At 33.3% G+C, this 26,718-nt stretch overlaps 1 protein-coding gene across 7 annotated transcripts in view; it reads right to left on the bottom strand.

Moving 5' to 3' along the window:
• LOC132909004 (uncharacterized) overlaps positions 1-26,718 on the bottom strand; it is a 219,232-nt gene that overhangs the window by 54,102 nt on the left and 138,412 nt on the right. The gene's annotated exons all lie outside the window — the stretch shown is intronic.

The following is a 26,718-nucleotide window of genomic DNA, read 5'->3' on the forward strand; positions in this document are numbered from 1 at the left end:
AATCGTTTTGACTGGTTTGGAGGTTTTAGAATTAAAATAGGAAAGAAGAATAAGGATTTGGAATGAATAAATAGTTGCTTAAACTAATTTGTTACTTTCATTTTTCATATTAAGATGAAATAAACACCTGATGCCAATCGTTTTCACTGGTTTGGAGGTTTTAGAGTTAAAATAGGAAGGAAGAATAAGGATTTGGAATAAATAGTTGCTTAAACTAATTTGTTACTTTCATTTTTCATAGCAAGATGAAATAAACACCTGATGCCAATCGTTTTAACTGCTTTGGAGGATTTAGAGTTAAAATAGGAAGGAAGAATAAGGATTTGGAATAAATAAATAGTTATTTAAACTAATTGGTTACTTTCATTTTTCATAGCAAGATGAAGTAAACACCTCATGCCAATCGTTTTCACTGGTTTGGAGGTTTTAGAGTTAAAATAGGAAGGAAGAATAAGGATTTGGAATGAATAAATAGTTGCTTAAACTAATTTGTTACTTTCATTTTTCATATCAAGATGAAATAAACACCTGATGCCAATCGTTTTGACTGGTTTGGAGGTTTTAGAGTTAAAATAGGAAGGAAGAATAAGGATTTGGAATAAATAGTTGCTTAAACTAATTTGTTACTTTCATTTTTCATAGCAAGATGAAATAAACACCTGATGCCAATCGTTTTAACTGGTTTGGAGGATTTAGAGTTAAAATAGGAAGGAAGAATAAGGATTTGGAATGAATAAATAGTTGCTTAAACTAATTTGTTACTTTCATTTTTCATATCAAGATGAAATAAACACCTGATGCCAATCGTTTTGACTGGTTTGGAGGTTTTAGAGTTAAAATAGGAAGGAAGAATAAGGATTTGGAATAAATAAATAGTTGCTTAAACTAATTTGTTACTTTCATTTTTCATAGCAAGATGAAATAAACACCTCATGCCAATTGTTTTGACTGGTTTGGAGGTTTTAGAGTTAAAATAGGAAGGAAGAATAAGGATTTGGAATGAATAAACAGTTGCTTAAACTAATTTGTTACTTTCATTTTTCATAGCAAGATGAAATAAACACCTGATGCCAATCGTTTTCACTGGTTTGGAAGTTTTAGAATTAAAATAGGAAGGAAGAATAAGGATTTGGAATGAATAAATAGTTGCTTAAACTAATTTGTTACTTTCATTTTTCATAGCAAGATTTTGACTCGCAATTTTAAATAAAATAACAAATAATTTAATTTCAGTACTAATTGAAATTCCAGTTGAAATAAAATCCCTTTTGACAGGGTCTGAGGTCCAGATTCGACTCGAGACTGCGCGTTCTACGCCACAAAGCTTCTTGTAAATCTTTGTTGAATTAAGTTACGTTGATATAATACCAATGTATAGCAAATATATACACAGATATTATTAAAATACGTATAACAAGTTCGAATTCACAGAATTGTGTTTTATAACATCGCAGCATTCGGTGTGAAAATTCTCCTCGTCTCAATTACCTTCGCAATGACATTTGTGTTTCTGATACAGTTGACAGGATCAGAAATTATTTCCGGAAATATTTATTCAAATAAATAAAAAAATAATTGTCATATAATTATAACCGTAAGAATAAACCAAATAAAATGACGTTTTAGATATTGTATTTCGACTTTGCTTAACTTTGTTCCGAGAAAGGTCACGTTGACCTTTCTGCTGATTATTGGGTTGGCAACTAAGTGATTGCGGATTTTGTCATTAGATGGTAATGACAAACTCCGCAATCACGTAATTGCCAACTCGATAATACCAACGGTTTGCGTCACGTTTACAAAACGGATAAAACACGTGCGAGTTTCGAGAATTCCGATATTTTAATTAAGCGCGTCATTAGTTTTAGAGACAACAGTATTTTATATGCTTGTTGACATAATAACATTTATCATACATTTATTTCTCGGATTGTAGATTTGGTGCACAATGAACATATATATATATATATATATATATATATATATATATATATATATATATATATGACCATCTGAACTAACGGGCTTTTTAATTACCGTTGATTGGCATATGGACACATGGTGTGTCTGTTTTCGACGGGAGGCATCTGTGCAAGGCGTCAACGACTCTAATAAAAAACGCCTCGAAAAAAGAAAATTGTTTGTAGATTCGACAGGAATATTTTTCCATGCGACAAAAATTTTAACAAAAGCATATCCAAGTCCATTCACAAGAATATTTTATCACAGAAATAATGCATATGAATTGAATAAATTTAGAAACCGAGTGAAATTGAGATAATAAAGATGAGAATGTCGAAATACTTTGTTTTTACGTTAAAAGTTGAAACCACATAAATATGGATTTAACAATGTCGGAGAGGACACGTTAGAGTTAATATTTTTAATAATAGCAATGTAATGAAGCAAATTGGATATATTACTGACGAATTATTTAGTCAGAATAAAGTGATGCGAACAATGTGCAGTTAATTTCAAGAGTAATCGCGATAATTATTTTGTGTTCAAAGCAATATAGTGGCTAAAGTAGGGGAGCATATTCAACGTGATATCAAATTCCCTTGTTAATTACAACTTTATTACAATAATCGAAGGGGAAACACGAATTTGGTGATATAATTTATTACTCGATAATTAATTACATTTTTCCAAAATAATTGATAATAGACATGTAAAACGAGTTGCCTACGTCCGAAAAATAAATAAACTAAAAGCCAATCCTTTTCTTTTTTATTTGCGTTCATTTTACAATCAATTCTCTTTAGAGAATTTCAAGTAAATTTATCTGACGTGGTACTATGACATGATTAATAAGCGTTTATAGTATGTTTGATTCTATTTGAATCTAGTGCTTAGGTCTAAGGTGTAATGTCTTTTAAGCCTGCGGATCTGTTCCGAGGTGTCGAGTAGTTGAGTAATTAGATGGTTTTGGAGGTTGTTAACTCTCGTGCTGTGTCTATTGCTGAATTTGGATAATTCTTCTTTGACTGTGGGTATCTTGAGGTCGCGATGTATCGTTTCGTTGGTGACGTACCAAGGTGCATCTATTAGGGATCTTAAGGTTTTCGGTTGGAATCGCTGAAGAATTTCTATGTTGGAATTACTTGCTGTTGCCCATAGTTGGATTTCATAGGTCCAAACAGGTTTTAATATGGCCTTGTATAGTGTAATTTTACTTTGCGTGTTTAAGTTGGAACGTCGGCCGATGAGCCAGTAGAATTTTTTCAATTTTGATTTGAGTTACTTGGTTTTAAGCCAATTCTTTTGAAACGAAGCTAGCCAAACTGCACAAACAGTAGAACGACATAGTAGCAAAGATATTTTTATCTATACACGTTTAAGAAACTACAGTCGACTGTGCATATATTGTATGGGCTTTAATTATTCAAGTTAGAAATTACTTTATTTTACGCTTAAAAAAAAAAGAACAAGAAATAAAAATTACCAGCAGCTGCATAGAGATACATTATTATAAAAATCAGAGACAAAAGCTGGCAAAAGTCACAGGCAAAAGCTGGCCAAAAATCACAGGCAAAAGCAACTCGCGTTACGAACTGCATACGAAGTATTATCCGTGTGCGTTCTAGTTGCGCGCTCTGGATAATTCACATCCATAAATTATTCATAAAAAGTATCGCAACGTGCTAATTTTACGATATCGTGTTCCTTGTTATGTGGAGTGCTTGCTAATAAAACGTCTGCTCGGCAAGTTGCAAAATTTCCCTAACGTAGGAAGTGGAGACGAGGCGCGCGAGCGTGCGAGCAACCTTGACCGTAGAAGGTCGAAGGTTTTCGCCTAACGTAGAATGCGAAACGCTGCTGGTGGTCGTGGTGAACGATAGCAAGAGTGGTTGTTGGCGTTCACCGCGAAACCTCCACTTATCGTTAACAAAGGCCAAGCCTTCCGTGTAACTCGGATGAGGGCTTGAGCTTTAATGGCTTGCGACCTGTTTCTTTCCTGCGTTTTTAGCTGGAGAATCGCGAGAAGCCTCGTAATTATTTCAGCGAGACGGCATTACCATTAATTACCATTTTCTTCACATTTTGATTACACGTGTTATATTTGTCGGATTAATTCACAGTCTTTCGAGAAATATTATTTTCCACTTGAGCTACCGTGTATTTTTATTAATTAATATATCACAGGAAATAACGAGTTATCTTTTTTCAAAGAAATATCTTTTGGCTTTGTTGCTTTTCGTTATTTTAAATACAAAAGAAATATTATTAATAAGAAGGAATAGCAACACTAAGGCAACAAATTGCTAATTAACTTAATCTTGTTTTAATTTCAAGGGGAAACGCGCGGGTTTGAATTATTTTGGATATAATTAACAAAGAGAACAGCTGGATGTTAAAATATGAAAAAGTATATAACTGAAGTAACATTTGCAGGTAAAAATAACACAATATTTTACGTTGTTTTTATACTATGTACGAGAATTGATATTAAATTTCAACTTATTTGTCGTAGAAATTTTAATATCTACTTTTTATTTCTTTTAGTTCGTATAATTCAGAAAATATGAATTTCTATAATTGAAAAGATTTTTAATTTACGTGATTATTTTCAATAGTATAATATGCGATATAAAAATAAAATTGGTATTTATTGGTAATTCATCAATATTACCAACGACTCGTTTTATTTATAATACAAAAATTCAATCGTATTCAATTATTAAAAACGTCAAAATATTAGTCATATTTTTAAATAAAAACAGTTTATCCACTTTCTGTCCTAAATTCTTTATCGTTGAAAATGCAAAGCAAAACTAATCTCTGCTGCGAAACACTGTGTATTAAATAGAGTTTATATTTGTTACTATTTCACACGTTAAATATATCTCACGCGCATAGTTTGTATTATATAAATATTATTCAACAATTGCATCGCTTCTTTCGTGTAGAAATACAGATTCAATTATGCGAAAATGATATACTATAACGATTTTAACGTGGCAAAAATTAATTTTTCTGAGTATTTTTATTCTCGCTTGCAGATACTTTGTGATACTTAGACAAGTCACAATTTTTTTTCCTTTTCTACATTGTTTTTATTTTCTACAGAACGGTACAGGGAAAATAATGATCTATACTGTCATACATAATTTTATACTTATTATAGAGACAGTTAAGTTTCGTTTTATTATTAAGTTGTTATGTTTCCTTTTATTATTTGAAAACGCGTGGTGTTGCAAAATGCTGATATGGAACAGCTGATACAGTTCTTAGTTTCAACAAATTTTGTAAATATTATCTACCAACCATAAGCAGAGGAGATATTTAAACCATAATTAATTTATATCCTAACATGTGTTATCGAAATTAGTATAACTCTGTTAAAAATGCTAGAGATTGCGAGGAATTGTAATTTATAATAAGTTTCAACGTAGATCAAAATTTTGTTAATGTTAAAAATGCCAGAGAATGCTAGGAATTGTGATTTATAAGAAGCTTCGACGTAAATCAAAATTTTGTTAATGTTAAAAATACTAAAGATTGCTAGAAATTGTAATTTATAAGAAGTTTCGACGTAGATCAAAATTTTGTTAATGTTAAAAATGCTAAAAATTGCGAGGAATTGTAATTTTTAAGAAGTTTCGACGTAGATCAAAATTTTGTTAATGTTAAAAATGCCAGAAATTGCTAGGAATTATAATTTTTAAGAAGTTTCAACGTAAATTAAAATTTTGTTAATGTTAAAATTGCTAAAAATTGCGAGGAATTATAATTTTTAAGAAGTTTCAATGTAAATCAAAATTTTGTTAATGTTAAAAATGCCAGAGATTGCTAGGAATTGTGATTTATAAGAAGTTTCGACGTAGATCAAAATTTTATTAATGTTAAAAATGCCACAGATTACGAGGAATTGTAATTTATAAGAAGCTTCGACGTAAATCAAAATTTTTTTAATGTTAAAAATGCCAGAGATTGCTAGGAATTGTGATTTATAAGAAGTTTCAACGTAAATCAAAATTTTGTTAATGTTAAAAATGCTAAAAATTGCGAGGAATTATAATTTTTAAGAAGTTTCAACGTAAATAAAAATTTTGTTAATAATTCTATAATATCCTTCATTTGCATCTTCAATAGTTTGAAAAACAGTCAAATAACCGGAGGAATAGATCGAGAACCGACTGTAGCAGCTTGTAAAGCTCAGATTTAAATTAAAAATCGGCTGCATGTTAATTTGAATGCAATATATTTCTGCATATAATCGGTTGTAGGAAAAACACTGTAAAGAAGGTCATGAAAATCTTAATCTGGGAAAAATATGTATATTGGCGTTATTCCGAGAACGAGCAGATTCGAACTCCCATGTGCCTTCTTCAGAGAACGATAAAAGTTGAGGGAAAATAGATGTGGATGACCCTGCACGAGCGTGGCTGAGATTTCCTTCTCAAGACACTCGAGGACCACACAGTGAAGCTTCGCCCGTGCAATCAACAAAAGTACGACTTCCTGAAGGCGTGATAGAAGGTCGGATATCTGAGTGGATGTTCACTCGTGTATTCAATATTCCAGTATGTGCCTATACAGCAAATTTGAACAAATTCTCATCGTATGGTGCATACACAGCTGCTACTAATTTTCAAGTTATTTAAAATATCATTTTAGTTTTCTTCGTTTAAAAAATGGACGTGCGAAAAAATTGAAACTTGTTACATTATTATATTAATTAAATTATAATAACTATATTATAATAAGATTGAAGCATAGGTTTTTAAGATTTGAAAATGTGTGTGAAACATACGACTGGGTAATTATGCGAATAAATTAAAGTTCTATAACTGCACTGCGGATGTTTAATGGAATTTCATATTCTTTACCAACGTAATCAGAGAAATGGAATTTAGGTAGAAATTTGTTTCGTCTACTAAATATAATAGCGAGCACTCTACTTTGAATACTATAAATATTTTTGCAGTACGTGTTACACGTGCTCTGTAAATTCTTGGAACCTTAAATTTCCCAAAAATCCGCAAACATGATAACATCATTGTTATAAATAAACATTTCTGTTGTTATTATTATTATAATATAATGTGTTATAGGATAGTTTAATTGTACTACGTATATGGTTTATCCAGAAACTTTATTCCATTCACGATAATAATATTTGAAATATATTGAAAATATATAATATTTATCTTATTGTGAAGTCGACCGAGTGAAAATTAATATTGTTCACGAACAAGTTTGCCAGTATTACGTTACAATTAGATGCATGATTTATCACGTTTTCAAACATTCACATCATACATCAATTTTAGACATAGTTGTGTAAAGTAAGTACTGTGTCACTTTAGTTTTCATTTTATCAACATTTTCACTCGCAATTTGTTCTCCATCAATTTACATTACCGAGCTCTGGCTTATGACGTGCAGTCCAAAGAGAAATGCAAAAGATTTCCTTCATACTTTCTTTTACTATTATTCACCTTTCTACTATCGCTATACTATACAACTTTTTATTATCATTCAAACTAACATCTCTATATATCTCCAACCTAGATTCTACAGTTTCATGAAGATTGATGATGTAGAAGCATTTCTAGCACTATGATTTATATAGTCTACTACCGTAAAGTGTCTGTTATTATTAAACATTTATTAAGCAAGTCACTTTATCTCTACGTTTCTCGATAATATCGCGTTTATTTTATTACATTACTTCGCTGCTTTGCTCTTAACGCTTTTACTGACAGTTGTAAAATAGTATTGGGTCGTCCGAAAAGTTCCTTTCCTTTTATAAGGAAAGGAACTTTTATATTATATTTTATATTATTTTCTCGAATTACGTATGATCCATTTTGTTCCATCGAAACAAAGATCACAACGTTCGACAGATTAGGTTTCATGTTTGTACAAAGATGCGTCGTTGTAAAAGACGTGCCTGTAAAAGAAAGACACCTTTCGACAACCTAATAATTCATGATTCATTCCATCATTCACATTCATAATGATTCATAACAGAAATTTATTTGAGGAAACCGGTCAAGATTTCGAAACTGGTGTGTCATTTTTCATACCAGTTAGCATCCTCGTATGTTATTTCCAATAAGAAAGCATTCGACGGTTGCATTTCATTTCACGCGACTTCTTCGAAACTAATAAATCAATTAAATTAGAATTAAATCTAAATCGAAAGAGCCGTCTTGTGTCAGCTTACGAGAATCATCGGTCTACTGGGACAAGACAGCCGTAGCTATTTCAATTTAAACTCCATTGAAATTTAATCAAAATTTGAAAGAAATATCAGGTTGTCCGAAAAGTTTCTTTCGTTTTATAACGAGATGATAGATGCGTAGCATTTTTATTATTTTTTATAATTTTATTCAATCCACTTTATGATCCATTTTGCTCCAACAGGACAAATGTACATCTATTATTTCCTTAGAAGACGAAAACAACTTTTCAGACAAACTGATATAGTTTTACATTACCATAATAATACACGTCTTCTCTATTATTATTTTTCAAGCTGCCAAAGTAGAATAAAAACGTAATCTATTACTTTGCCATGGTACTCGCGATCTGTCCGACCCAACACGACTTTCCATTCTTCGCGTTCCCGACCGTAGAAAGTTTTCGCCAAAAAAACGACGAGAAAACGAAGCAGAGCAAACGATGGCTCGCCCAATAAGTCGATAGCATCGTATCGAGCAGATCGGCTGCGCAATAAGAGCCGAAGAAATACTCTTCAAGTTCCGCGTATTGGAAAACCACTCGGAGGAGGGTGGGCAAAATCCTGGAATGAGGATTTCTTTGATACAAATAGAACCGAGATGTATATAACAGTCTGTATCGTTCTTCCACTATCGTCGAAGTCCTTATACCTCGATAAGTTCGTTCCATTACAAGATCAGATACCTCGGTTCCAGGTAGAATCTATCGCTGGTCAACCGTGGCTGATTGTGAGAATATCGATACAAATACAATCTCGGTTTGTTAAGATTTTTAATTCGATCCATTCGATAGTCGTGTAATCAATTTCGTGGAAATTGAAGGAAGAAGGTTTCCCATCGAGACAATTATTTTATTTCTATCGATGATTCAACTACTCAGTCGTACGACTGGTAGAAAATAAAATTAAAAGGTGATGATGAAAGCGGAGATTAAATTGCGGATATTAACCCTTCCACGGTTCGTGTTGCGTACGATCGACAGTGTATTTTAACAAATTACTATCCAAGTAATTAAACGATAGATGTGCTCTCTTCTTTCTTCGAATTTGCTTTAACGTTGCTTCGACATTCAATGTTACCAACGCTACATAGTTCCTTGCTTGCTACAAGGAAAGAACAGCAACACATCCAAACCAGCTGGCTGCTGAAGCGAGCAAAACTCACATAGAAAGAAGACTAAGAAGAAACCTGACTTCACTAAAGAAATAAAATAGTCAAACTCGAAGATGGTATCCCGCTGGGTAGCCATCCACATGTTATTTAGCAATTAAGTTAGAAAAAATTACCAAATGTCCAGCTGGACAAATTATAAAGTGCAAATTAAATAATAAAATGAAAAACATTTGCTTTCTCCAATACCACTGCCCACTACCCGCTTTAAATTCAAAGCTTGAATCTGAATTGTCAAGTAAAATCTGCTTGTTCAGAATCTTTGGTCGGATTTTGAGAATGAGTATATCGCGAGATTTATTACTTTCTCTTTGTCCCTGTCTTTATCCGACACGTGTGCAAAATGAGAAGCTTCTTCTCTCCCATGTTGATTTTTAACGGTTGTTAGATTTTCGAACGATTTTCTCTAGACCTCGGTATATATTTTGTTTATTATTTAATTTGTACTTTACAATTTGTCCAGCTGGATATTCGGTATATGAGTTTCGACAGCTGTTTATACCGTGGATGATCAGTAGAGATGGCGTGCAAAATCGCTAACAGCCATTTGTCACAGCGACCGTAAATTCACGATCACGGTCGTGATATAACTTCATTGACGACCGTGATCGTGATTTATTTATCTTGATTGAATTTGCTCACTGTGATTTTAATTCTCCATCTGATTGAATTATTTCTTACAGAACGTTTCGATATAGTTTGCATAAAGATACCTGCGTATAATGTAAGCCTAAGAGTACGTTTCCTGCGTATGACAAAAATTTATTTAATATTAAGCAACCGGCTGTCACTTTTAAAGGGACACGAAAAGATCACTGGTGATTATAGATACAGTATAAAATTACACAAGTTAGGGATTTTTTAAAAATATATGTTTCCTTGGAGCTTCACCTTCATACTGTATGAAAAAAGGAAGAAGGAAAAGAAAAGGCAAGGGAATAAAAAATATGCCGAGTGCAAAGAATCAAAAGAATTCGATTTTCTTTTCTCTACCTCGCATCAGTGTTTTAAAAAGTAAAATACTAATTCTTCCCTTCGATTTCAAAGTCGTAATATTCACTCGATATCGTTGACATAAAATATACGGGTTATGTGACGCGCGCAGAGAACAGATATGCTCTCCGCCGATCAGAAGCGATCAGGAAAATCACAGATCGCTGTGAAAAATCATCGTGCTTGGAAACGAACATGATTCACAAGTAGAAGTTAGTATGATTTCTGTTCATACTCTAAACTCGGCATAGAAAATAAACTAAAAATCTACAAAGCGATAATAAAACCAATCTGGACGTACGAAATATCGCTATGAGGGACAACAGCAATGAGCCACATAAATAAACTAGAGTCGCTACGATCGAAGATACTGAGAACAATAGTCAACGCCCCATGGTATGTCAGAAACGAGGATATACGCAAAGAATTAAAAATACCAGCGGCGAAAAAAGAAATCGGCAGGTACGTAGAAAAATACAAGGAAAGAACTGCAACACATCCAAACCAGCTGGCTGCTGAAGCGAGCAAAACTCACATAGAAAGAAGACTAAGAAGAAACCTCACTGACTTCACTAAAGAAATAAAATAGTCAAACTCGAAGATGGTATCCCGCTGGGTAGCCATCCACATGTTATTTAGCAATTAAGTTAGAAAAAATTACCAAATGTCCAGCTGGACAAATTGTAAAGTGCAAATTAAATAATAATAAAACAAATTTGTTTTCTCCAATACCATTGCTCACTACCCGATTCAAATTCAAAGCTCGAACACGGTATCCTGCTGGGAGTAGCCACCCACGTGTTATTTAGTAATAAAGTTAGGAAAATTTACCAAATGTCCAGCTGGACAAATTATAAAGTGCAAATTAAATAATAAAATGAAAAACATTTGCTTTCTCCAATACCACTGCCCACTACCCGCGCTTTAAATTCAAAGCTCGAACATGGTATCCTGTTGGGAGATGCCATCCACGTGTTATTTAGCAATTAAGTTAGAAAAAATTACCAAATGTCCAGCTGGACAAGTTATAAAGTGCAAATTAAATAATAAAATGAAAAACATTTGCTTTCTCCAATACCACTGCCCACTACCCGCTTTAAATTCAAAGCTCGAACATGGTATCTTGCTGGGAGATGCCATCCACGTGTTATTTAGCAATTAAGTTAGGAAAATTTACCAAATATCCAGCTGGACAAATTGTAAAATGCAAATTAAATAATAAAAAAAAATTTGCTTTCTACCCTCTTCAAATTTAAAGCTCGAAGATGGTATACCCCTGGGATTAGCCACCCACATGTTATTTAGCAATAAAGTTAGAAAAATTTACCAAATGTCCAGCTGGACAAATTGTAAAGTGCAAATTAAATAATAATAAAAAAAATTTGTTTTCTCCAATACCATTGCCCACTACCCGCTTCAAATTCAAAGTTCGAAGATGGTATCCCGCTGGGTAGCCATCCACATGTTATTTAGCAATTAAGTTAGAAAAAATTACCAAATGTCCAGCTGGAAAAATTATAAAGTGCAAATTAAATAATAAAATGAAAAACATTTGCTTTCTCCAATACCACTGCCCACTACCCGCTTTAAATTCAAAGCTCGAACATGGTATCCTGCTGGGAGATGCCACCCACATGTTATTTAGCAATAAAGTTAGAAAAATTTACCAAATGTCCAGCTGGACAAATTGTAAAGTGCAAATTAAATAATAATAAAAAAAATTTGTTTTCTCCAATACCATTGCCCACTACCCGCTTCAAATTCAAAGTTCGAAGATGGTATCCTGCTGGGAGTAGCCACCCACGTGTTATTTAGTAATAAAGTTAGGAAAATTTACCAAATGTCCAGCTGAACAAATTGTAAGGTACAAATTAAATAATAAAAAAAAATCTCTGTTCATCAGCCAGCCCATTGCGTAACCAGATCCTTCTAATTGTCAGTAGGAAATCTTTGTCGTCTTCCACGTTTCATGGGGCACCGTGACTTCGAGTGTCTTGGAATTATCGGTTCCATGCACGTGGACAACGATGAGCATCGAACAACAATCTGTTGCTGCTCTGAAACTATAACATCCGCAGCTCTTAGAACCACGATACTCGTGAAGAGTATGCGCCGCTATCAGCCTAAACCCTGATGGCACATTTATGACTCAGGCTATCGGCAATACGATACTCTCGGGAATAAATCAACGAGCGTGCGACGCGTCGACCTCGACACGTGACGATCTCCTCCATAGAGAAATCGACGCTGATATACATATGCAATATACGTATTAATTTTCAATAAGGTTTTTCACTAATGTGGTCAGTATTATGGATCTTCCAGCTCTTGGCCTGATTTTATACAGTTTTGGGCTTTGAAAAATATTTGAAAAAATTCCGAGATACTATCATAGTCTTTAGTTTACTATACGAGTGATACCTTAACGAGATGTTTAGATCTTACTGCGATAAGAATGAAGATTTGACGGAAAATTACGGAAAGATGGAAATTTGTTTGAAGGTACACAGTTTCGCGTTAACACGTTCACGCCGTGGGGCGGCGCTCGTATTTATGTTTACGATAAGCTTACAATATTGAATTGTTATGTTTTTAAATAAATCCTACTTTTTTCAATTAATAAATGTTAAATTTGCATTGTTTAAATTTTTAATTATATGATAATTTTTTCTAGTTACTAAGCAAACCACATTTTTGATGATACGCACCATCTGATGGAACGTTCAAGCGTGAGCCACCGGTGGTGCACGCCGTCTGACGGGAGACTCGAGCGTGAGCCACTGGTGGTACGCGCCAGCGTGAACGTGTTAAACAAATATTTAGAAAAGTTATTGTAGGATTTTACGCAAGACTACGATCTTTTGAAGAGACGTAAAGAAATTGACCAACTCTTAGAAAAGTATAATTATTTCGAGATCTAAGTTTGCGGGATTTTTCAAATAATTATTTATTATTGGAAAATTATCCGAGACACGCGTCGAAAAAGAAAAACTCCGTATGTCATACTTGCTAATGTAGGAGAAACACAGAATTCATATGAGATGCCAGGGTCAATTTCATTATATATGTCGAGTTCTCATTGGGCTTAGGGGCGTGTAACAAATCTTCATTTGGATTAGCCATTGTTGTTATACAATATAGATGATATTTACTGTACAAATATGATTATTACAGAATTTGACAAGCAACCGTGGTGATAAGATACTCGAGATGCTAATGACAATGATCTTAGGTTCAATAACGAATCCACGGTCAACGGGACAGCAAAATGCGCTCTCTTCCAAAGTCTAAGTCGAACTCAACTTACTTGTCCACAATTCAAGTGTAACTCAACTTACTTTTCCACGGTACAAGTAGAACTCAACTAACTCTCTCGGTCCAAGTGGAACTGCACTTATATACTCTTCTCTGTACCTCTGTGTCAACTATATTTTTAAGGAGAGCTATACAACTACTCCATACCTCTGTTAGGTAAAAACGTCTATCCCGTGACTGTGGCTACGTTTAGCGACCAGTTGTGTCACTTCGAGCTCAAACTTACTGTCATAAATCTCGGGCACACATAATCGGATTAAGTTATAAACCACTACTAAGTTTTATTATTTAAGCACAGCTATAATAAGAAGTCTAGACTAAAGTATTGGGGGTCTTCCCAAAAATTCCAAAAGAAAGGCCCTGATATCCTTTATATGATCTTAATTTCTATTTTTCTTAAAAATATGTCGCGATCTTCCTACTAAAATCTGGACATTTAACACATTCACAATGTCTTGTGTACTAATAGGCGACAATGGGGGAGGCGGTATTAAACCAACATGATATTTTATTAATAATATTTATAGTTACTATTGCATACTAAGTTGCGTTTGCGTGTTGAAAATGTCTCTTGTCGGCTATGATGAACCAAAAATCGTCTTGCGATCTACTTGTTGGCCACTCCTGATACACACGAGAGATAAGTATATATATGTCGGGTTGGCGTTAGGGGCGTGTAATGAGTCCTCGCCGGTGTTGTTCATTGTTGTTGCACAAACGTTTATTACACTGATATAGCTGGTACAAGATTGACAAGCGGCCGCGGTAATTAGACGCTAATGACAATGACCCTAGGTTCGATATGGCGAATCCACGGTCCACGGGATAACGAATATACTTTGCTTCGAAGTCTAAGTCGGACTCGACTTACTACTCGTGATACAAGGACCGCTTGATTAGCTCTTTGCTAAGACGTAGATTATTCACCGATCGTACAAACACACTAGGCGTGTGGCTAATGAGACTGCCAGAAAGGGAATGACTTTCCGTCACGACGACGCTGCAGAGGAAGACTATGATGGGATGTGCCTAAGGGCACGAGATCATCGGATTCGTCAAAGAGAGCCTCCACACGGAGGGTGAGGGAAATGGGCGTTGCTGTTAATTGGTTAATTTCTATATCGGCGGTTAGCAAAAGATGCTAGCCGCCCTTGAGAGAGAGTTCCTGGCGGGAAGCGTCGCACGTGAGGAAATCTGATTTCCCACATCTTTCCGCAATAGGTGACAGATTTACGGGCGGATAGAATAAAGACTGTTTGTCAATCGGAAGGACTTTAGTTAACTAAGTCCTAAGATTTGTAGCGGCTCCTCAGACTATCCGAGCATAAACTGTGAATGATGCATCGGCATCTGGCGATCATCTTACTCAAAGAATGCGGTCTGTGTGTGACGAGCCGCGGGGCTGTTACAATGTTTTATTGTCAAGTGTCGGTACTGCCAATTCTTTAAAGGAAAGCTATGTAACTTCATATCTCTGTTAGGCGGAACGTTCATCCCGCGACCGTGGCTACGCTTCGGCGACCGATTGTCGCCTCGAGCCTAAAGGCTCATTGTCACAAATTTCGAATGACTGTGTTGGGTTATTTCTTAAATGTTACGGTATTGAGGTTTTCCAAGTAACTCCAACGGGGACCCGGTGTCCTTTCATCTCCGACATATATATCGAAAAAAAAAAAGAATTTGCATATAAAAAAATTCACTTAGCAATAAACTGGCGTGGGCGGTAATACGAGTCGCTAGCTTTAACACAGTGCTCACTTTACCTCCATGATATTCAGAACTGAATTGAACCAAGCAAATGATATTTGGACGGTCGAAGACTTGCAAGCGTAAGCTTTTCTACGCGTGGAAACCATGGGGTCTGACAACTTCCTTTCGGGGAAATTGAACAAATTTCATCTGGACCCCATTTGGACGACCCGTATTTTCGGCAGTGGGTTGACAGAGCTAAATATTCAATGGGACCATTTTTAACACTGATCGTATTTCTAAAATGGCCACAAATGCGTTGTATTAATTTCTTTACTACATTTTATTTCTGTATATATATAGTGTGTGTATAAGTATCTTGTAATTTCTATATACATTTTCAAATTGTTTCCAAATTTTACCATTATGATCATCACAGTCGTGTATTATTACAGTGCTGAAATTTCAAAATGTTTTATATTGCACATACGAGATATAAAATATAAATGGGAAATATAACAATTTTCTATGGTAAATATCCAAATACTTCCGCGAACCTCTGTCTGCGATATTAACAGTGGCAAAGTTGATCGTAAACTCTTCAGCGATAATTTAACACTAGAACTACCACACAAGTTAAATTGACTGGTTTTACGATTTTATTTCAAAATTCCAACTTCATCTTATATTTTTTCCCGCAATGATGTAACGATTTTCGCAACGATAACTAAAGGAATAATATAATGAATTTTATTTTGTTTTTCATGTATTCAAACTGAAAATAATTTCGTATCAAGGCTACTTATTGTTCGTAATACTTGCAACCAATTTAACACTAGAACTACCGCACCAGTCAAATTCACTGGTTTTACAATTTTATTTTAAAATTCCTACTTCATGTCATATTTTTTCCGCAATGATGTAACGAGTTTCGCAACGATAACTAAAGGAATAATATAATGAATTTTATTTTGTTTTTCATGTATTCAAACTAAAAATAATTTCGTATCAAGGATACTTATACCAATACCAATAAAAGTGGTATTTGTCAAAGCGTAAAAGGGTGCTGCAATCTATTTATCGAACCCCAATTAACCAGTCTCCTCGTTTTGTACAACTTGCCACGCGTTTTGAAAATTTTTACTGCGTATCATTCGACATTATGACATCAGTTATCAGGAAAATTCCGGATCGATCGCTGGATCGCTAGATGCTAACACTAGAAATACCACAGCAATCAAAATGACTGGTTCTACAATTTTATAAATGTGTCAACTCTCTTTTAGGGATCCCAGATGGATCAATAATACCAACAATGTACTACATAACATGGAATTGCTTCTGTAAGAAAGTAACAAATCAATAAATATAAAAATATTCTATTATTACGTATTTTTTAAAGACCAGTCATTTTCACTGCTTTTGGTAGAAATAGCTTCGTGTTAACTATCGATAGTTCTAGTGTTAATGAGATAAAAATCCACACTTGAAGCGGACAGTTAGCAAAATAGAATAATATGCTTTTTGAACACAGCAATGAAAAACGATTTCTGATTGTGGTAGATCAGTGATTTAACTCTGCTAAATGGCTCGTTATTTAACAGTGTCGAAAGTTATAATAGCATAATGTTCGGGGAATTATCACACTTCCAAGTATGAAAATATTTTGTGTTTGTGATAAGTAGACTTGTCTAGTTTTGTGAAAAAATAAAGAACAAAATTCCTTGAGAACAGAGATTCCGTTTAAGCGACGAGTGGCTTGCACATATTTTTCGATTATGCAGATACACGATTATATCTTGACGTAATAAATTTCCTGTATAAATTATTCATAACTTTCGTGTTATCTCGCCTCAAAACCGGCAATATGCAACAAGACAACATGGCAAAATGAAAATAGAAAAATGATTGAAGGGATAATGAGAACAACGAGTGGTCCAAAAGCTACAAAGCGTCACTAAATTATTCCGATCAATTTCTTGTTATTAAAAATTAAATCACTCGACTGAATTATTCAAGTTCGTACATTATATAACGTAATAACTAATGTAACGAAACAGACATAAGAAACGTCTTTAAAACGCGATAAAAATGAAGAAAGAAAATGACCAAAATATTAAGAAACAAAGAAATTTTTAACATACAAAAATATAACGTATCTTTTGTATTCGTCTTATTTATTTTGAATTTTCTGACAGTCGAACGATTCATACGATGCGGGCGATATTTTTCTATTATTCTTTTATCAATCTACGTTTATCGTTCGTCGTTCTTTAATAGCAACTTCGTAATCTAATAATGTTATGTCAAATGGAACTCGCCGATGTTCAACGATTAGACCACCGCAGTGACAGAACGAAATTGAACGTTACATAATCGCCGGTGAGTCCATAGATGAGCGATCGGGAAAGCTCTCGATCTTAATAAAAAGCGACCAGGCATTTAACCACTTACTTATGTGTTAAAAGCAAACCTGACCTACTTGCAGCGAGAAATGTTTACGATGTCGCTTCCGTTGTATTAATCGCCTTTCGTCCGTGTTCCTTTCCTCTCGCGTTTCTCCGCAAGAAAATAAACCTGCGGTTTGTACACAAATGGCCGTTTCTTACGATGAATTTTAAGCAGCTTGTTTAAAGTAAATTTTGTATATCGTGGCCCGATACAGCGAGCTATATCGCACGGCAAAATTTAATTTCTACAAAACATTGTGCTGTGCTTGCGCGCTTTTTCTCTGACAATGTCATATTCGCATTGTTGACAATTTGTTAGAAATTTATAAAACTTATTATATCGTGGTCAACGTGTTAACTTGTATAATAACATTAAACTCGACGTAATTATATCAATGTGAAGAAGAACGAAATTGAATAATAGTCTTGATGATATTTCTGGTACAAAACAAAAAAGAACAAAATTGAATAATCTTCTTAATATTTCTATAACAAGATAATACAGCTACTACACGCTGTATGATAACTAGATACATTATAATATAATTAGATATTATTACTATAGAATGTTATTAGTCATTATTATGAAGAAGAAGAAGAGAAGGAAATGACAGAATTAAAATGCACGAGAATGTGACGATTAATGGCACACGGTTGAAGTTTTACAGCAAACTGTCGTGGAAAAGGTTACTCAAAGATTATTTGTCTTTAGCTACAAACCGCAAACCCTTTACACTTTATGCTGCAAATCAAAGGGAAATGTTGTCGATGTCAAGTTTCTGGGCTCATGAGATAATAATAAACGGTAAAAAGTGTAATCCTAGGAACGTTCTAAAAATGTTAAAAAAGGACATCCAATTATACACCATTTCGTCTTTGCATTTTTAATATGCTGTAGGATGCTGCACATTGATCAACAGCGTAGAGCTATAAAGCAACGATGTTACAAACGCTGCTGTTTTTTAAATTTTCCTTGCATTTTACCATTATCTGTCACATTTTTGTCAGATCAATTAATTTATAAAAGTAAATCATTTGTTTCTCGAGGACTAGATATTACTTGTGTATCCACGTGATGAAATTAAGCAATTAGTCAACAGTGAAGTTGCTCGGTTTGGCTTCCGGCAGGATCAATCGTCGTTTGATAACGTGGAGCATGATCTGCTCCAAACTTTTGCACGACACTAACGCGAGAGTTGTGGAGTGCCGATTCCTCCGCAATAAAATAAGTACAATCGTCTTTTACTCAAAGCTGACATGTTATCCACGATAAAACTTGTCCCACTGTCGCTAAATTGTCATAGAAAGCGTTGTTGATACGCGAAAGAATGTCAGCAACATTTGTAAATGTGTACATATAGTCACGTTCAGAAGCATATTAGATTATCTTATAATGAGATTATCATATAATACCGTAACAATTGGCCCAGTTTATGAGAAAAAGTCTATCCATCGATGGGATTAAATTTTTTCTTAATGATTGCAACAGTTAACAAGTAATGAGATAGCAATTATGTTATTCTGTATGTTATTTTCTATTGAAAAATATCCAGAATGAATTAAATAGGAAAGTGCGAGAGGTCTGTGTAAACTTTGAATTCGATTTTGTAGAACCGCCCTTTTTTATTTTCAATAAAAAATAATTTGAACGTGGAATTGAGTGATAAGAAATATAGCAGAAAACTTAATGGAAAACTATTAGAAATATAGCAGAAAACTAATGCTAAATTAAATTATTTTAGTGAAATTAAATTACCAATCGACTGGCCAGTTGAATCATCGCACACGACAAAACAAAATAGCTTTTTGTAAAATATGCACGCATTTATGTTAATCTTACCTAAATAGAATCTCGGTATGTGTACGTTGCCTCTATTTTGAGGTTGTTAGCTCAAGCATCTTATTATAATATTTTTCCTTAATATATAAAGGAGGAGCTTGAACAAACACAAGGCAATTTTCATGAGAAATGTTATGAATAGTAACAAATTTCCCCTGAGAATTTTCATATTTATAGGATCCTTACTTGGAAGAAATAGGTTTCTTACTTGGCGATATTTCTTGTTATCATTTTCTACTATGAAATCTACGAGTTGAGCGTGTAATTATTCAGATCTCAGCAGCTTTTTATGCCGTGAAGTAATTTATGCATCATTTGTGGTAAATTGTATAAAGACATGCACAGATGTTATTGATAGAAGAAATTATGTAAATTTTTCGAAAGGCAAGTCAGGAGAAATTCTTCTAATAAGTATAACACGCATGAACAAGTATATAATCTTTAATTCCTATACTGAAATTTAGCTCCTGAAATGACGTATAGTATTAGATTTTACAAATTTCAATTAATAAAAAGACAGTACATTGTAACCAATGTACTTAATCATATTAAGTAACATGTAATCTTAAAACATAAGCAATAATACAATGATATTATTGACATTATTTTTAAAAACTACATTTCTCTGTTTAAACACATGATGTAGAAATATTGACGATAAACAATTAGACGTTTATTTGTATAATAAATATAAAATATTAATAAATTGCTGCAACACAAGTCTCGACGACCTTCCTGTCTAAATTCTCTCTGCCATACTCACACAACCCGAATGTAGCCATTCAATAATATGATATCACGTTAATACCATGTATTTCATTTATTATAATAAATTAACTACATTTATTCCCATAAAAATCGATATGTTTAAGGGACCCAAATTTCGTTCGCTGATGGATCTTTCTTGTTAAGTGTTCCAGCCTGTAAGTGGCGATTGGAATTTAAAATAGAAATTCCGCTAGTTCAGTGACAGCAAAAACGAAGGACTTCGTCACTAGGTTACGTCTTAATATTCGAAGTCGTATTCCAGCATCTAAAGTACGTGATTCTAGAATTTATTTTTGGCGATGCTTGGCATATTGCTCCTATTTTTATATTCCAAAGTGGCCATCTCGTTCCGTTACTTATCTATATTATTAGTGTTGGCAATTATATTAAAAAATGCCTTCGAAATTAGGGACGCGTGTTTCGGAAAGAAATTCGAAAGAGAGTCATCGAGTGAAAGCGGAGAAGATGAAAATGTGGCCTGTTTTATACGTGGCAATCAATTTCCGAACGATACGGGAGAAGAAAAATGTATTAGATGCTCCGCGTGCTTCAGACGATGCTATGAGCTGCGGACAACTATATCACAAGCTAACAAATTTCTATGTGATTTTTATATAGATCGTGAGATTTGTCTTATTTCATACGAACATATTTCGAGCGCATGAAGAGCGATTAATATAAACATTTTCTCGCCAAAACTAAGGGGAACAAGTTAGAAACGCTTCTTTTTAACAACTGAAAGACGCATTCTTTTACATGCATATTTTTTACTCTGCTTGTTTGAACTTTTATAAAACATTGATTATAAATCTTCGTTATTGAGCACTCAAGGTAATTAAATAAATATTTTCAGATTAAAAAATTGATTTAGTTTTGGATAAATGCTGAGGTTTTTGGGGGAAAATATTTGGGCACCTTGTCCTAAAATATTACAGTAATATACTTCTTACTGCATTTTCTGTACACGTTTTTGTCTACCTTTTACAATCACGAGTATGCAAAATAAATAATTCGTTAATTTAGACTCGCTGTTAGTAAAATTGCCAGAATCTTATTACGGAGTTTACTCTAAATTCTAATTTGAAATAGGACGCGTGCAGCGTAATTATAAAATTGCTAATGGTCCACGACCGATCTTAATTCGTTGATATTATCCTAATACCACAACGAGATTAATCCATTAAAAAAATGATAATATCGAACGGCAGATAGTTAAGCTCCTTATATCGAGCTTATAGCGAGCTTCCTCTATCGCTACAATTATCTTTCTGAATGCAAGTGGCTCTGCTAGATGTGGCGCGTCTGGTTTATTGTCGTCATTTCTCGAGCCAGCTGTAGCTAACACCTGTTATTACGAACTTTACCTCGCCCAGGTGGTAATCGCGCACCGTACTTTACAAATTACGACCAGCAATTTCACTTCTACGACGCAATTAGTTTTAATTATCGGAAAGAATTATCTACCACCCGAGAAGTGAGATCGTTCAACGAACGGCGGAGATTTTTTCTGTCGTACGCACAAGTCAAATGTAATTTTGGGGAAGTTTATTCAATGAAATTTAATAGCTTTGCTCTGGGTCTCGTGTAAAAATTATACTAAAATATAATATATTATTATACTATTACACAATCTATACTATTATATTATATTATACTATAGTATAGATTATACTATCTATTTTCAGCGAAATTGAAGTTTAATTAAAATCTAGTTAAACAACGTTTTTCAAAGTACATAAAAAGACGAGTCGACCTTCACTCTATTCCCTTTTTGAATTTGAATTTACGTAAAGATATCGTGCATTGTTTTATATTGACAACATAAAATGCTTTTTGTTTCAGTTACTGTTCTGTTTTAATGTTTCCTGATTTTGGATATTTACAGTCATAATTCATATATTTGAAAATGTGTAATAAATCTGACGTTCACAAAGAAACGAATAATGGAATTTAGTTGTTGTAATAGCTCAACCTAATTAACAGTAATTTGCAAATAACTAACGCTATTGACTTCTTTCAATGTGCAAGAAAGTGACAAATAACGTAAATCCTTAGGATAAATTAGACGACCGATTCTGGAAAATCGAGTTTATTTTGGGAATAATTAAATTAAATACAATAACAGTTAATAACAAATCTGCTATAAATTTTACCTGGAAAATAGAAAATCGATTTTCTATGTCCTAAATTACTGTTCTTCTCTTGTGATCTGTTCTATTCAGCAAATGACTGCGGTAAAACAAAATAAAAGTAAAAAATGTCGGTTAGCAGACAGTTTGAATTCTATAGAATTTACATATATTGTATATAATTACGTATAAAAATACAATTTTAATAGCAAAATCAGATAATAAATTTATTTGCTGTGGAACTACCCGTCGATAGTATTATCTGTATATTAAATTTTAAAGCGATTCTCCTAAAAAGTGATTTATGATATTTGTTCACCTATGATGTTGACGTGTTTACATTTTTGCAAGAATTTATCATACCACGATATATAACGAAATATTTAATATGCAAAATGATGGATAATACAATGTTATTAGCACAATAGAAAAGATAGACGAGAAAGGATTAGAAAATTTCTCGAAGAATGACAGGTCGTAGGCAGAAGAAAATACAACAAAATACGCTGTAATCAATTCAACAAAGAGACAAAACGAATTTGCGTACAGTATGTCCCTTTCAATAAAATTCTCCTGCACTACCCACTTGCAACACCTACGTGTATTGCTGGATACATTTCACAGACACGTTCTGGCCGTGCAAAATCGACTATGTAATTCCATACTATTTATAAATTTTGGTATATTTTATTGTCTGCCTACACACAAACGAAAACCATTACTGTGCGCGTAATTGAGTTGAAGAAAAAAAAAAAAAAAAAAAAGAGAGAAGAAACGAATGTTTGTTATTCTTTTCATTAGGCGCTATTTAATTCGGTTCTCTTATTTTCGCATCCATCAAATTATTGTTACGTGGTAGCCTAAATTTTTTGCAATAGAATATGTTTTTGATTTATTTTCTTATTATTGATTTATCGTTTACTCGTCTGTTGTATCATATTCCAGGAATATTTAGTTACGATACCAAAAAATATAATAAATATTATATATGAAATATAATATAATATATAGAATAAAATAAATAATGCGCAAAAATATTTTTTCCTCGGTTATTACGTTCATGAAGGTACACGTAAAATCAAACCTCTCACGTTAAATTTTCAAGAATAAAACTATGGATGACCTATCGATATTTCACTCTCTTGTATCGTAATTTACGAACATTTGAAGCAAAGGTATATTAGTAATAACGTAAAGTAAAAATATGCCAATAATGACATATTTTATTTGTATATGTGTGTTATGTAATATTTTGTAACAATGGTAATATCGACATTGTATAGAAATAAATGTATATCGAGGAATTGTAACGTGCTGTTAAAAAATGACTTTTTGTAAATAAATTCAGTATTAGTATAGCACATTAAAGAGGAAACGTGTTTGCAAATTTAGAGATAAAATATATATTTTTAAAGCAGATAATACAAATTTTTACGCAGTCGAAACTGCGAAACGCGACTGAACTAGTGACCTAATTAAATTAATCCTAAATTGCTTCTCGAAGTACTGACGCGTTCTATAAAAAGACAAGTTTTCATCCCATTTTTTTAACATTCCCTACGAATACATACAAAAGAAATGGTATGCTATATGAATGTATGTATCAGCAATTTTTATTACGTAGATCTTGCGTAACACTTGGAATACTTGGAACACACTTTTAAATGAAATTTGTATTTGCAATGAAATTTTCGATTTATAAACCTGATTCATAAACGCTAATTATAACTGGAATTATCGGATATACAAATATAATTATACTTTACCAGAAGAATTATATTAAACACAGTCACTGTTCTCTTATATTTAAAATTGAACGTATCTCGATTTCTCCATACTTTCAAGAATGAATAAGATGATTTGTACATTTTTTTCAATAATATTATAATAAATAAAATTACAGAGAATATGAAATGCAACGGGAAGTACATTCAATCTTTATATATCCGTTATCAAGTTTGTGGTTTCATACTGTTACGAATATTTGATAACAAAGCGTGAAACGTGAAAGGCAACAGAAATGAAAAATGCAGTTTTTAACGAAAGTGGAATATCGATTAGTTAAGTCGTTTCCAAAAATTTTCCACAGATCAGATGTCTAAAAAATATTTCATACTGTATGCAGTTATAATATAACAATATTATACACAGTGATATCATACGTAGAAGAACATTACTGAGAAAGGAAACATAATGAATTTAGGATTGTATTTCGATATAATATATCGATACGAATACACGAAAATGCAGGAAAATATTTTTTATTTAACTGAATGAAATGAACTATTTTTGAAATAAAATATACAATAATTCAGCGGGTTGCTTGCGAAATAAGATCATGTTCAATGAAATGAAAAGGATATAAAAAGAAGATAAAAAGATACTGTAATACTTGATCATAAAGTCTAGTTGACTATCATGTTCATACTAAAGAAATATTTTTATCGTATTTTCGCGAAGCTATTCACGTATAAAGTTAATAGACATGGTCATTTTTGTTCATGGAACGTCAATCGTTATACAACGAGATGTACGAAAAACTTAAAAATATTCAAGTTTCAACGTTTTTACGCTGCCCATTGTAAAACTAACAAATAACACGCCTGATTGAAATATACGAGTTTTCAAAGATACCAAACGTTTCATCCACATTATAAATTTTCCACAATCCGTTTTCTCTAACATCATATTTTTAAATTCTCGGAGATGTATCACGCATGATATAAACTATCTTCCCTTACGACATTTTTCATTAACGTTAACGTCTTACAATCTCGTACAATTTACAATCTAAAGCCACGTTCCGTTTGTTTTTAACCATTTGACTTTTTAAACCGTTTTAATCGAGAAAATACTGTTTACTGGAATATTTGTGACAACGAAAGAAATTATGTGTATACGAATGAATTGATGAAAGTCTCACGAAATTATATCAGGAAGAAACGACCAATTTTCCTAAGGAATCAGATTACACAGAAAGTAGTCGTCTCAGCACCTGAGGTTCTGTTGAAAAAATTACTTGTGCAAGATAAAAAAGGATACAAAAAAAAATCTGAAAATGTTAGTAGAAAAGTTAGGTGATTTACTCGGTATGATTAAACTTAAAGTTCCGGAGAAGTGGATTTAGTTTGAAGAAGCAATATCAGAGCAAGAATGAAAGTAGAAATAGCGTTACGTTATCCGGCAATTATTGGTTCTTCCAACTCAAGAAACAGCTGGAAGAACCGCAACTGCGCTTGAAACTTGAGAAATACTCCGGTTAAATAAATAACAAGTGGCGGAATGGTTCTAAATTACCTCTACACAAGCGACTTAAACCAAAGAGAACATTTCCAGTCAAATAAATAATATATTGGTAGAGTGAAGCAAAAAGTAAATTAGCGTTATATCGACAAAAAGATTGTTTTCTCTCTGCTACGTCATTTCGATTATTTTTGACCCAATTGTACTTTCCTGGCGTCAAAAAATATTTCAAATTTAAGTTAAATTTCAATGAAATAATAAATTAAATTTAGATAATAACTAAGTAAATTCAGATTAAATTTAGCTCGAGAAATCTCGAGACATAATATTCCAATTCCTAATGACGTAATCCGCGAAACAGTTCATGCGGTTTTCACATAATCGCTGTTTCTTGTTTAATCGATATCAGTTTATTTCCAAGCCGCATCGGTTACTTCAACTCTGGTCGATATCAGCGTACGATGCGTTGAATCTGATTGTCGTAACGCACCACTTACACGTAAACAAGACACCCGCCAAGAAACCCATAGAACGAAATCTGAACAATAGAATTACTCGCCAAGGGTGTGCATACTCATAAAAGATGTAACTTAGAAAAAACGAAGCTGGCACCCCGCTGGGGATAGCCGCCCACATGCTATATTTATTTTTTATTTTTTATTTTTTTTTTTCTTCACCAACAAGATATAACACTTTACCAAATGTCCATAAGAACAAATTGTAAAATAACCAAAATAAAATAAAAAAAAAAAAAAAGGGTGTGCATACGAGGAACGACTCATAGTCATCATGGTCAAGTCCCTAGGCTGTCCGCCAAGTGAAGAGGATGTTGCACAGAGCAACGAGGACTGAACACGTTCACTGTCGTGCGAAGTTTACGTAGTTTGTCTGAATAGATCGAAATATGAGATGGAATAAATACATTGAAA

This window comes from Bombus pascuorum, chromosome 7 (assembly GCF_905332965.1).
Source record: "Bombus pascuorum chromosome 7, iyBomPasc1.1, whole genome shotgun sequence".
Lineage (NCBI taxonomy): Eukaryota > Metazoa > Arthropoda > Insecta > Hymenoptera > Apidae > Bombus > Bombus pascuorum.